Below are 13,733 nucleotides of genomic sequence, written 5' to 3'. Positions count from 1 at the left end.
TCAAAAGAGAATTGCCAATTTTACGAGAAATGAAAAACATTGCCATGTTAATGTGACAATTCCTCGTGGTCCTCCTCACCTCGAGAGGAAACTAGCGCATAACTTTCAAGTCAACGTTATTATGAGAGAGTCGGCCTGATTTGTGTAGGCTATATCATTGGGTTTTATTTTCACGTGTGTAAGATTTTCTTAGCATAATGGTTTTTTTGTTAGTTGAGGGTAAAGGTTATTTGTGAACATTTTTCATTTTATTTGAGTGTTGATTCTCGTTTTCCAGTATGAAATGAAATTGTCTGAGTTTCTTAAAAAGTTGGCTATTTATCATACGAGAAATGAATACCATGGAAAGGTTCCAGTTCACTTACATAATAGTTGGATCGTTAGACTGCCAATCAAGTGCTGGAACCAACCTTGCGGTGATTTTGCCAACGTTTGAAATAATTGAGCACTGCATATAAGGTTTCATTGATATAAGAGTTTTGTACATGTCTTCATCATGTTGGTTTTAGTGTTTAAGGATGATACGGAGTTCTTCATGTTAAATCTTTTCATTCTTTCTAGACTATAACAGCAATGCATCAACAAGGCTTATAAAAAAGATCACCCAATGTTTCAGCACAACGATGCGAACAAGAGCGCTGGTTTTGAACTTCCCGAGACAATAGACCAGTTCTTGATGTTACAAACACCCTTTGCTGATGATGACTTCCCCTACGTGATAGGAAGTTAGCCTTTGTAATGTCAGGAACTTGTTATTGTTCAACTCCTCTATTTTTCTGAGGCCAGTTCACTTGTTACATTCCATTACTTGCAGTTGTCATTCTTCCCTTCCTGAGTATTAAAAGTATCCTGGTTATCTATGTGGTTTTTGTGATCCTTCTTACCCCTAGCGTTCCTTACTGTTGACAAAATGGTGGAACTTTGCTCAGTAAAAGCCGGTGTTACTGATACATTTTATATTCGGAGATTAAATTTCCAGGCTTTACAAGAGATGATACAGTATTATTATTATTATTATTATTATTATTATTATTATTATTATTATTATTATTATTATTATTCATAGTGAACAAACTCCCACATGTAGCAGGCTTAAAACGTAGCCAATTAGGAAAGAAAAGAGTCCTCAGAATAGAAGGTCTTTGTTTAAATAATAATGCAATAAGAAAATATCAAGTGAATAAAGATACACAAGGAAGGAAATACAAGTGCCAATCTACAAGTAGTGGTTAAGGCAATGGCACCTTGAGGTAGCAGCACATCATCTCGGAATTGTTATCAACGATGCCACCGGGATGCTCTTCCATAAGACTTGATTTAAAAGGAGCACCTTGGACGAAAAGCTGATGCCCAACAATTGGTTCAAAGTGCAGGAAAGGAACTGCTGCATCTGACTCGCTCACCATGTAGCATACCAAACTAAACTTTGTTAGTTTGAGCTTCCTTTATGTAACCTAACCTCATCCACAAGTCCTTATTAATGCTTCTTCCAGGAATGCATTCAGTCTGTCTCGTTAAGTCCAGCTAACCAAGGTTAATTTCGAGACGTACAAACTTGATTTTTACTGGTTTGATGACATATAATTCAACTTCATGCCATTTAGTAAGCCTTGCTGGCACTCGGTGACAATCGTATTGAGCAGAAAACTGTAATGCATAATCGTACATTGACATTTTCATCGTCGATAGGGATAATTGTGTTTACATTAACCTTTGCCTGTCCTACGGATGGTGTCAGTAGTCTCCCTAACTCGTTAAGATTTTACCTATTTCCTAAAATATTCTCGTGGATATTCATTTATAACTATTCCTCCAGTCGTCCAGTATTCCATTATTATTTTACTACAGTATAATCGACCCGGCGATATCGTCTTGCAACATTGAGTGGCTAGCCCGCACTGGAGTCTAAAAAAAATTTTATTTCACAATTATTCCCTCATCTTTTCATGCGATTAAGTGGTGTTCAGTGAGTTTATTAAAAATATGCATCAATTGAAATTTAAACGTAGGGGTGGGGTACGTGCAAAAATCACAGTAACATAATAACCTTTCAGATTGTTTAAGGCAGAGTTCGGAGGTCAACATAACGCCGTCTACTCCCCTTCAGATCGTATCACACTTGGGCAAGGATATAGCATATGTTGGCATAAGGCCGGGCTTATTCAAACCACCCACCGCTGGTACACGCAATCAAAAATGTATTGTAACTTGTTCCAGAAGTTTTCGTTCACTTAACAATAATTTATTCTTTTGATATACACAAAGAAATGTAATTTTCTTATTCGATTTTGGTAATTAATCATACAGTTAACAATATAAAAAAGAATGGCGAGTGAAAAATTCACAGTACGAAAAATGACAAAACTTTTTGAAAAATTTATTTTCAGATGATTGTCAAAAGAGTCAAAGAAGAAACTTTCGAATCCAAATAAAAGCACATTAACTAATAAAATAATATTGAATACTCACCAGCGAAATTATATAAATAAAGAAATAATTCTACCAGAATCCTTGTCAAAAACACAAAAAGAAAAAATCTCATAACGTCGTATGTTATCGTGAGACGCCACACTCGGCGTGGAACGTTCAACTGTCTCGTCACTTGCACCAATAAGAAGGGTAACTAGGCTGCACCACATCATCTCACAGGTCATCGATCATTAGCTTGCATGAGACTAATGTTTCTATCGTAGATATTGCTCGGCAGCTTAGCGTAAATAAAACAGTGTATAGATGGATGCAACAACAGAGAGAACGAGGAAATATGATAAATTTATTGTAAAAAGTGGAGGACGACCCCATGGTTGCACTACTGTTGAGGATCATCATCGGATGACCATTGAAGGAGGTCCGCCTAACTCCCCTAGCAACCGGTGTTGTTATAAAGAGAGAACGGTCTGCTCTTCCTTCAAGTTGATGCCCAGACCATCCGTAACAGGCTACATGAGGCCAAGATATTATTTCATCATATTCCTGCCAAGAAACCCTTCATAACAGAGAAACACAAAAGAGAGAGGCTAGGGTTTGAGTTACAATATTATCCAGTGGCCGATGATTTCTGGAAGAAAGTCATTTTTTGTGATGAGGAGGAGACGAGCATGTTAGCTTTTTTCACTGCTGGCGTTTAACATTAACTAAGTTAATGTTGAACGCTAATTTTAATTCTTTAGAAGATGCTAATATATTCAGTTAATTTCAGAAGAGGTATCCAAATGATAGGCCTAAGTAGCATTGAAAGAAACCAGAAATTACATGATATGAGTGTATATATATATATATATATATATATATATATATATATATATATATATATATATATACATACATATATATATATAATATATATATATATATATATATATATATATATATATATACTTTAATAGGGACTGTGAGACTGCAGCCCCCAGTGGATTTCTAGATAATAAAGTTAATTTATTGATGTTTGACTAAAACATGAAAACACCTATTCTCATATATTTATATGAAAAAATTACAAAACAATGAGGAAGTTATTTATTTACGAAAGAGAAGGGGGAAGCTTCCTGGGCAGTATGGAGAGTGGACTGCCTCCCATGCAGTCTTGTCTCAGACGTTGCAATTGAGAGCGGGGAGAAGGGGAGGCTTCCTGGTTGGTGTGCAGAGTTGGACTGCCTCCCACCAGTCTTGTCTCAGATGTTGGTGTGATGTTATGTATGTTTTTATGCGTCGCTCTTATTTTTGATAGTGTTTAGCAATTTGCCATGATTTTAAAATATTATTGATCAGTGATGGCTTGTGCTCAATTTTAATTATCATAGATGTTGTAAGATCATAAACATCGTATAAAAATAGTATTTATTCTTCTTTTCATAGGCCTAGCATTATTTTGCAAAATGGCACAAGAAGCAAAGACGGTTTCTTATTGAAAGAACTCAATTTTTCACAATAACAGCCCTCCCATCAATACAGTACGAGTACATATATATATATATATATATATATATATATATATATATATATATATATATATATATATATATATATATATATGATAAACTTAAAGATAGTGATGGCCTTTTTAGATGAGAATATTAAAACGAGAACAGCGATAACCTTTGAAGTATTGTAGTAACATACTTTAATCAAGTAAAGTATGACCATCACCAGATAAAACTTGGTGTGAGGGAAACTGCAGGTAATATCTCGGACGCGCCAGCAGTGTCTGAGTTGTTGCATGCGCTTACAAAGGAGTTGCCAAATAGCGCCAGGTATCACTATTATAAGATGTTGTTCGAAATGTTTTGAAGTATGTTGCAATATATTTTTGAGAGAGTGTGCACTGCCAGCAATAAATGACGGCTGCTTTCCCTAAGATCATACAAGAAATACGTCGTGTCAACAAACCTTGTATGAATATGAGAAAGTAAATTAATTAATATCAAAGTTAAGCTGCACCTACTTCTTAGTGAAATAACCAAGATCTTTAAGGAAAAAAATTGTCACCTCTATAAAGAGGAAACTATCAGGTGCAAGAGGATCAATGCTTCAAATATTTCGCATATAGACCGACCCCACGGTCTGTCACTAACCAAATATGAAAACGCCGCTCAGCGTCACAAAGAATAGGCTAGCAAAATATCAGAGAAAATAAGCAATAGATAAAGGCATTCCGACAACTGATTGATTGATACTGTAGGCTATATACTCACAGCAGTTTTAGCATGAGAAAACTTCCTAACATCAAACTAAACAAATAAAATAAACGCTTTAATGTTAGGTATAAAATTACTGTATATCATCTATGAAAAGTTTATGAATCTACGTTATTGCATCTTAACGAACGGAATTGGAGGAATGGAATGAAAGAGCACACACACATCCTCCGACTCACGAGCAGCAAGTGCAACTCGACTGAGTCCCAACTCCCAATTCCCAAATTCCAATCAGCTGATCGACTGAAGTGAAGCTCGACACCGGAAGGGAACCAAAACAACGCCGTTGGCCGTTCTTTCAAACGGCATCAGGAACGTCGTATGTAATTACCTCCTTCTCGGCGACCACACTGTTTGTTACGCCTTTAAAATGCAAAATATCAATAACAAGTCCGGTATGTTTATTTTATGCCTCATTGTATCAAGAAAGTAGTGTTGCGTTGGTCCCTATTAAGTTGTTATTAGCTACGGTAAACTACCCTATAATAGTTAGGCTGATCTACGGAATAATGTTGTTTACTTGTTCATGATATTAAGGATAGGTTAAAGAGTTGAAGAATCCCAAATTAGCGTTATTTACCATGCAGAAATTGAGCACTGTAGCTAGACAAGGGTAGACGGTAATTTCGCCTTCAAGCGAAAACTTCCATTGAATCTGCTGGAAGTTACTCCACAGTACTTGGTCTCAGCCATCCACTGCTCGATGTTAGGCCTAACAGTTACTTGAGCAGTCCCTTGGGCCAGAACTAAGCAATGGTAATTTTTCGGAAGACTCCAGCCAGCCATTTCCAAAGGTGCCAGCTAGCCATTTTTGCATGAAAAACCATTTTGGATTTTTCATGCAAAAATGGCCAGGAAATGATAAGGTAGTAAAAGAACCTAAAAATACCAACCTAACGTAAACTAGGGGTGTTTACTGGTTACAATTTTGCCCTATTAGTTATGGGGAGGCTGGCTGGTATTGTCTTACCTTACAGGTCCTTATTTTTCTCTGCTATTAGGCATTTGCGAAGGTTATGTATTGAGAAGAAATTTTTTGTTTTGATGTGATTTACCCAAGAAAAATATAAATTATAAAGCGGGAGGTGGCTGCAGTCTAACGAAAAATAACCCTAAGGGATAGCTCTGCATGGGGTATGACCATGGAAATTGATATTTCCTACTGTATTGTGGTTGCTTGTCAAGAATTTGCCGTTATTATGTCGGTCGACTGTAATTAACCTCAGAAGTTGTATGCTGGCCATCCTGGAATTCTATTTTGCATGCTCAGTGTTACCGGGAAACTTTTGGTAAAAAGTGGGGTTTCCTTCACCTGGGACTCTGCTAGGTTAGGTTGGTTAGGGTACTTTAGGGCAATATGTTCCTTAAACATATGCTCCCTAATGACTTGCGCATGCACGGAACCATTCCATAACAACAACTTGGCAGTCCGGTCTTTCTCCCAACGTTTCCCCCAACCCAAAACCCCACATTCCCAAAGGGTCCCCAACCATGTTGGATAGTTGGCTTATAGGCTGTGAGGTTAATAGTAATTGACCGACAATAAACAACACCACCTCCCTCGTCAGCAACATTAAAAGTGTAGGAAAAGTCAATTTCCGAGGTAATAGTCTGTGCGGAGCTGTTGCTTAGATTTACCGGTCTGGGCACGGCGCCCAAGTTAGGTTAGGAAGGTAAGTTCTGGTTAGGTGAAAGCATGATGCTCTAACAAACATTAGTTGTTCCGACACAATATACAAACCCTCGGTCCTTTACATTAGGAGATATTTTCAGGCGTAGGCTGGAAACGGCCGTTAAACTCTTGAACAAGGTGGTTAGGCAGTAACTACCTCCAGGTAGGCGGGGATACCCGCCTGCCCGGATGTAAACATTCCAGTTTGCTTTTGGCCGTCAGCCGTTGCTGACGTATTTTTTGTTCTCTCTGCTGACTGTCGTTAAGCTCTTACGGTGGGATCTTTCTGTATTTTTGTTTATATATTGCGTGTGTTTGATATTTGGTAATACAAACCCACGATTTGTGATAACCTTGTGTAAGCCGTCGTTCCCTCCCTGTGTCTTGGGTTTGACGGCCAAGGGCATAGCTGGAGTAGCGTAGCCAAGTGGTAATGCTTCTCTCCAGCGGCCCTTTACGTAACACTGGAGGCGCCCCTGTACTTTCGGGATTAGTTTGGGACGTATTTTTCTTCACTCCCCCTACATCCATCGGGACGTAAGATTAGTCCCTTCTTGGGCTTCCGCCCTCCGTGTGTAAGGGGCATCACTAATTTCTTCCTTCTTATGCTGAGTGTTTCTCCGCCTCCTGCGCTTAGAGATTTGCGGCTGAGTGGGAGGTTACGGGCGTCGTCGATAAGTTCCGCCTTCCACGGCGCCCTTGGTGGCCTCCCCTCTGTCCTTTTTCTCTTCCCGTAGGTTCTTCCTTCTCTCTCCTTCGCCCTAGCCCTTTGTTAGCCGAGTCGGTTGAGCTTCAGACTGTCATTCGATGGGCCAGAGTTCTATTCCCCATCGGATGAAGGGAGGAATTTATTTCTGGTGATAGAAATTCATTTCTCGCTATAATGTGGTTCATTCCACAATAAACTGTAGGTCCCGTTGCTAAGTAACCAATTGGTTCTTAGCCACGTAAAATAAGTCTAATCCTTCGGGCCAGCCCTAGGAGAGCTGTTAATCAGCTCAGTGGTCTGGTAAAACTAAGATATACTTAACTTTTCTCCTTCGCCCTCTTCGCTCGCTTGTCGGGTGAAGACACTGGGGAGGGGGGAGGGAGCGAGCAACTGTAGAGCACCTCCTAACACTGCGTAGGGCTGTCCTTGTAGCGGGAGGAGCCTCCCTCTACTAATCATATTTTTTTTTCTTTCAGGTTGACAGTGAGCATTGCAGAGACAGCAGTAGTTGGCTGGATATCATATATCAAGAATATCTTGCATGAAGCAGTCCCGACTTTCATTCAGTGTTGCTTCGGGATCGACCACAATACCTGATTAGATGACATATTACCATGTCGGGATCGCTCTGACTCTGTTCCCGCCGATGTAGTTCGATCGCTGTCATTGCTGGTTTTCATGTATGCTGTTGCAATGCTTCCTGCGTATCTGTGGTCTATCTGCTCCTGCTGTTCCCTGTGTTTTGCTCGTGTCAACTCTCGACAGTCTCTGGGCTGCTCTCCTGGTCTCCTGCCGCAGCCGCCCTGATCGCTCCTGTCGATGCTGGTGACTTTCAATGACACTCTGTTTGTTGCATTAGCTCCTGCCTTCTGAACAGCTAACGTAGCTCCTGCATCGAATGTCCTGATCGTGCCTGCTTCTTCTCCCAGTGGTCGCGTGCCGGGGCCACTTCCGTTGTGTTCCTGCCTGCTGCCATCCTGTAGAAGACGTGGGCGTGAAGGGAAGGAAGTCGCCTTGTGGAAGTGACGTTCCTGGCCGTTGCATAGCTCCTGCTCTCCGAACCTTTGCCGTAGCTCCTGCATCGGCTGTCCTGATCATTCCTGCTGCTTCTGGCGGTCGTGCCCGGGTCCGCTTCCGTGCGTTCCTGCCAGCTGCCCCAGAGGTTACGATGTCCGCCATCCTGTAGAAGATGTCGGCGTGAAGATTTAGGAAGTGGCCCTGTTGAGGTGATGTTCCTGGTCGTTGCAGTAGCTCCTGCCCTCCGAACTGCTGCCGTAGCTCCTGCATCGGCTGTCCTGATCATGCTTCTCCTGGTGGTGGTGTCCTGGCTGCGTCCGTTGTGTTCCTGCCGGACTACCCTGGAGGTTACAATGTTTCGTGTCGACCATCCTGTAGAAGATGTGGGAGTGGAGATGAAGGAAGCTGTCCTGTGGAAGTAGCCGCCGTCTTCTTCATCTTATCTTCGTTTTCGTCTTCTGCTGCGTCTTCCCTTCCTCTCCCGAGGTCCTGGAGGTCCCGAGAATCGGACAGACCTCCATCGGCCGAAGGAAGGATGCTGCTTCTTCCCTTGATGCCCTTGGACATCTTAGGGACTGCCTCCTTCCGAGGAGGCAGTGGGTCTCGTTGGCTCTTCCCGACCTTCGGGTTAGGGAACCGATTCGCATAGCCCTGGGTTTTGTGTTTCGGAAGCCACGGGCGCGCAGACCTCATTTTGCGTTCCCGTTCCCGAGTCTTAGAGGTTCCGCCTCTAAGATGGGGGCTGCTTCGGGCGCTCGTTCGCGAGACGCTTCGAGTGCTCGAGATTCTATGGAATATCGAGTATCCCGACCTGGTCTGGAGAGATTTTCCTGGGCCCAGTTCGGGAGCAGTGCGAGAGAAAGGGCCGAGGCACCCAGGTGTCTCGGTTCCTCTTCCTGCCAGCACCACAAGCGCTTCCCGAGTGTTTGCCAGTGCTCGGTCGGGTTCCCAGCCTGGTGTCTCGATCCTCTCGGTTCGAACACCAGAAGAAGCAAGGAAGAGATTCACTTTGGGAGTCCTGCGGGACTTCTAAGGGACTGACTCTCTTCCGGAAGACAAGTTGGCCGATCGCATTTTCCTGTTGGATCTTGCGTTTTTGGAAGAGCACGCGGCCTCTCGAGGCCATTCCCTCGTTGCCAGTCTTGGAAGTCTGCATCTAAGACTGGTTCTGTGCTTGGCTCTTTTAATCTATTAGGTAACAAAGCAGCCGCTCCCGATTTTCGGAAGTCTCGTGGGTAGCTCGAATTCTATGAATCACGGCGCTCTCCTTCGAGAGCATAGGACGAGAGAAAGTGCCGAGACACCCAGGTGTCTGGTTGCCGGGACGCCCAGGTAGACACCCAGGTGTCTGGTTGCCGAGACACCCAGGTGTCTGGTTGCCGGGACGCCCATGTGTCTGGTTGCCGGGACACCCAGGTGTCTGGTTGCCGAGACACCCAGGTGTCTGGTCGACAGGACACCCAGGTGTCGGTGTACCGCGACGCCAGGTGTCTCGATTCTGCCCGCCAGCTGCTTCGGTTGCTCGGGCGGGCTTCGTTCTTGTGTCTCGAACTTTAGGGTTCGAGCATGCAAGATAGCAGACACAGAATTCCCCTATGAACCTTCTTCTCGAGGGCCTCGGCCTCGGCCTCGAAGGAGTTTAGAGTTCGGGAAACTAGCAATTGTTCACAGCAGACGAGTCTGGCCTGCCCAGTTATGAGTCTGGCTCTGGCTCGGCTCGACTTGGCTTGCCAGACTGGCTCGGCTCGACTCGACTCGGCTTGCCAGACTGGCTCGGCTCGTCTTGACTCGGCTTGCCAGACTGGCTTGGCTCGTTTCGGCTCGCCCCGTCTCGCCTGCCTCCCAGTCTGCCGCATACCGACCAGCTGGATCGCGCTCTCGTGATCGGCTTGGCTCGGCTCGGCCCTACTCGGTTTTTTCCGATTCGGGTTCTCGTCTATGCTTGAGTGAACTTTTTGCTCTTCCCAGGAGCACTTTGCCACGGCGTAGGTGCTCTTTTTTTCCCCGTGTGGCAGTAATCTCCTTCGGTTGATTATTGCTCACGGTCCGCCTCTCCTGCTTATCATTCTGGCAGGACAGGTAGGGCTACTCTTTTCTCCTCACCTGTTCTCTTCTCCTTTCGGTTGTTCCGAGAGGAGCAAGACGGACAGAGAGAGCTCCGACGAAATTTTCTTTCGGAGTTCGGCTGCCTGGCGTGCTTTGGGTATCGGTCCCCCGATTCTCTCGTATTATAACCAGGTAGCTGAGAAGGGTTTCATGGGATCTGTCAAGGTCTCCCTCCAAGGGGAGAAGTACAGGGGTTTTCACGCATCGGAACAGCGAGGGTCTTCCTCTTCAAGCACGACGCCCCAGTGTTCTCGGGAACTTCGCTGATTCGTCGGGCGCGAGGATCCCCGGGACAGGACCACGGCTCCCCAATGAATAACCTTCATCACTTGCAACCCTTGCAGTTTCAAGGGCCGAGAATGTCAGGGACCGCCGCGGTCCTGTCTTCCGAGAAGCGTTCTCGACCTGATGGATTCTTTTCTTCGATGGAGTTAATTCAGGTCGAAACACCAAACTTCCACCCCTGCCTCGGCAGAATATGAATTCTTCTTGCCTCGGAGGGTCTTGCTGACCACAGTTTTTTGGGCAATTCTGGTGCTAAGAAGAAGGACTTTGTCCCAATTTGGATCTCCAGTTTCAGTAAGTCCCGAGTTGGCTCGACCCTTGGGAACAACCTTTACTTGGTTCTGCCTTTCTCTTTCAGAGATTTGCCAGATACCCGGTAATCAAGGTTCCCACCGGGCACTGCCTTGTCCTTTGGGCAATGGCCAAGAATTTTGGGTCTTAGTCATTTCAACTCGACCTTGGGTTCAAGCCAGCCTACCTCAACTCCTTAGCTAAGAAGTCCTAGGCTTCAGAAGAAGATTGCAACTGCTGATGCCTGGACAAAATGATGCTTATCGAGTCTCTGGAGCTGGCAGCAACATTGCCGAGACCTGGGAATGGATTCCTTCAGGAGAAGTATCTATTTCCCTTAGGTCTCGGCAATTCTTTCCATCGATCTCTCATCCCACCACCTCTCCCGTGCTCCCGATTCGGGAAATGCCAGCCAGCTAGAGCTAATTGTCTCGGTTCCCTGTCATCTTGCAGAAGCTTCCCCATGGTGGAAAATGGAAGTCTGCTTCCTTTTCCCCGTTCTTTCCTCTTCGAGGTATGAGGAAAGAGTTAGGCTAATGCTTGATTATAGGAACCTTCGAATATGCCTTCATATTTCCCTCAAATCTTGTGTCTACTCACAGATTCACAGGTTGAGGAATAGGCGCACACTGGTAAAGACCTTGTCTTGAATTTGTGCGACCGAGATGATTAGTACCTTCCCGTCACCGTCCTGGGCTCAGGGCAGCCTTTTGGCCGTCCGAGAATCCAGGATGGGTTTTATGGCACTCACTGGTTTCATTGAACAATAAAACCACATTAGTGACTTTTGTCGACAAACAGGAGGCAATCGTTTTTTCCCCTGTTTTATCTCGACATTTGAAGGTACTCGAGTGTTGTTCTATTGCACACTCGACAGCTCAATTAACCAGATGCATCCCTGGTGGGGATGTATTGGTAGGCAAGCCTGGCCTCGGGTTTGAGTGATCAGGACAGAACATGCTGCTCACTCTTTCTTCACGAAGACTCATACAGAGACTGCTGGACTGAGAAATCCCTACCGTCCTTCTGTTGCATCCCTGCACACAAGTCAGTAGTGTTTTCTCTCCTCCCTCATACCAGACCAGGGGCCGCTCTGTTGAGGCATGCTGTCTTTTTGGTGAAAACTTCGATATCAACGTTTTTCCCTCTGTATTTGTCCGTTTCACTAGGGGTTCACAAACATTGCTCACCCGAGTTACAGACAAATACTTAAAGACTTCCCTCTTCCGACCTGATTGCCGAGGCATCGAGAAGAATTCTGCTTGACCCATCCTCCTGTGCAGCTACACAAGAAGCGGTTCTTGAGGCAGTACATCCCTGTGTGTTCAGGACTGGGAGACTTTCCAGCTTTCCTTGCAAGCACAGGCTTTCTCGCTGAGCGGCAACGGATATAGCTGGATATCCCTTGAAGTCCTCTGCAACACTGTCCCAGGGACTGGATCCGTCTTCGCTGGTGGTGTCGTTGTCGGAACTTCTTCCCGGTCAAAGTCGCTCGTCAAGTCTGGACTTCCTCGTCTTCTCCGCCGAGGGCTGCTTCTCTCCCTTTCAGTTTTGAAGAATGTAGGCCCTTGCGACCTAGTCTTCTATCTGAAGTAGCCTTCGTCTCCTTAGTCGAGAGTTAGCTACGGACGAGAAGCTTCTTCAGTCATGCTGTCCCAGGAATGTTTCCTGGGTGTGGCATGCGGACTCGTTTAGGGTTCCTGTCCGTGCTCTGCACTCGCCCCTACGAGTCGTCGGATAGAGATATGCCCTCTTAGGTCCATCTCTCATCTTACCCTGGCCTTGGCGTAGAAGATGGAAGAACAGGGTGGGGATCATCCTTCTCGGATGTCGTAGGTGGACTCCAAATCCATTGGCATCTCATCTGTCGGGTTCGAGTCCTTCTTGTTCCCCTCCTCCTTGGACTTTGTATCGATGATCCAGATCATTCGTTACTCTGTCCTATTGGGAGCTGTGGTACTTTCCGAAAGGTTTGACATTCCTAACCTGGATGTCGTCAACGTTTTCGCCAGTACTGTCTCTCCCAAGGAAGAAGTGTCTAAGGACACATCTTCCTCCTGACTTCGTGATGCGATCAAGGAGGTACTTGGCAGCTGATGACAATGATACGGTACCTTTTACCCGAGAGCTCACAAAGTCGATGGCTTGGTCCATCCCTCGCATTCCGGAAGAATATGTCGGTACCACAGGAGCAAGACGGGTCTGTGTGGTCCCAACAGACTACCTTCACCTCCTTCTACCTCCGGGATGTTGCACACAAGTCCTTGGACACTTTTTCCTTGGGTCCTGTGGTGGCTGCTCAACAAGTTGTGTAGCTTATCCAGCTCCCCTAACGGGACAGGATTGCATCTCGCCTATGTTGTGTTGGCTGTGATGGGGAGAATGAAGGTTGAGTGACTGGCCTCTCTTCTTTCTCCCCATCCTGGCTCTCTTCCCACGGGCAGGAGCAGACATGCCAATACAAGCTGGACCGGCGATCGAGGCAGATAAGCACATAACAGGAGCTCCTGTTCTATTTCCGTTCAGGTTAATAGAAGCAACCCCACTCCTTCCTCTTGCAAGGGAGGAAGGAGACCATGACTATGAGACAAACCCAATGCTTGTATTTGCCTTATTGTCATCCGACGTCAAATTCTTCCCAGCCTACTTTGCATGAACTGACGTTTCCTCTTTCATGCAAAGGGAGGCTCCAGAAGTCTGACAACTGATCCTGCGTTTCTTACAACCCGATCTTTTGTCAGAGGCAGTTTTTCCTTCCTCGCTCTCACGACCAGGAAGGGAAGACAAGGTGGTGAACTCCAGTCAGTTCAGAGAGACTTTCTCAGATTCCTCCTCCAATCAGTGAGTCTCCCTAATGTAAAGGACCGAGGTTTGTATATTGTGTCGGAACAAATAACAATTTTTAAAAGTAAATTGTATTTTTCCTAACTATACAAACCCGAGGTCCTTTACAATACAC

The 13,733-nt window shown here is 45.1% G+C and overlaps 1 protein-coding gene and 1 long non-coding RNA gene across 4 annotated transcripts in view; both read left to right on the top strand.

Annotated features, from left to right (window-relative positions):
- Positions 1-856, top strand: part of LOC136853115 (homeobox protein PKNOX2-like) — a 638,842-nt gene extending 637,986 nt beyond the window's left edge. For all 3 annotated transcript variants that reach the window (XM_067128415.1, XM_067128414.1, XM_067128416.1), the window contains exon 8: positions 1-856. This exon is cut by the window's left edge and continues 5,960 nt beyond it. The gene's annotated coding sequence lies outside the window, so the exon portion shown is untranslated.
- Positions 857-4,851: 3,995 nt separating this feature from the next.
- Positions 4,852-13,733, top strand: part of LOC136853114 (uncharacterized) — a 60,788-nt gene continuing 51,906 nt past the window's right edge. The window contains exon 1 of the long non-coding RNA XR_010857356.1: positions 4,852-5,089. This is a non-coding gene — a long non-coding RNA (uncharacterized lncRNA). The remainder of the gene's footprint in view (positions 5,090-13,733) is intronic.

This window comes from Macrobrachium rosenbergii, chromosome 26, assembly GCF_040412425.1.
Source record: "Macrobrachium rosenbergii isolate ZJJX-2024 chromosome 26, ASM4041242v1, whole genome shotgun sequence".
Taxonomy (NCBI): Eukaryota; Metazoa; Arthropoda; class Malacostraca; order Decapoda; family Palaemonidae; genus Macrobrachium; species Macrobrachium rosenbergii.
This window is presented reverse-complemented; position numbering and strand designations above follow the sequence as displayed.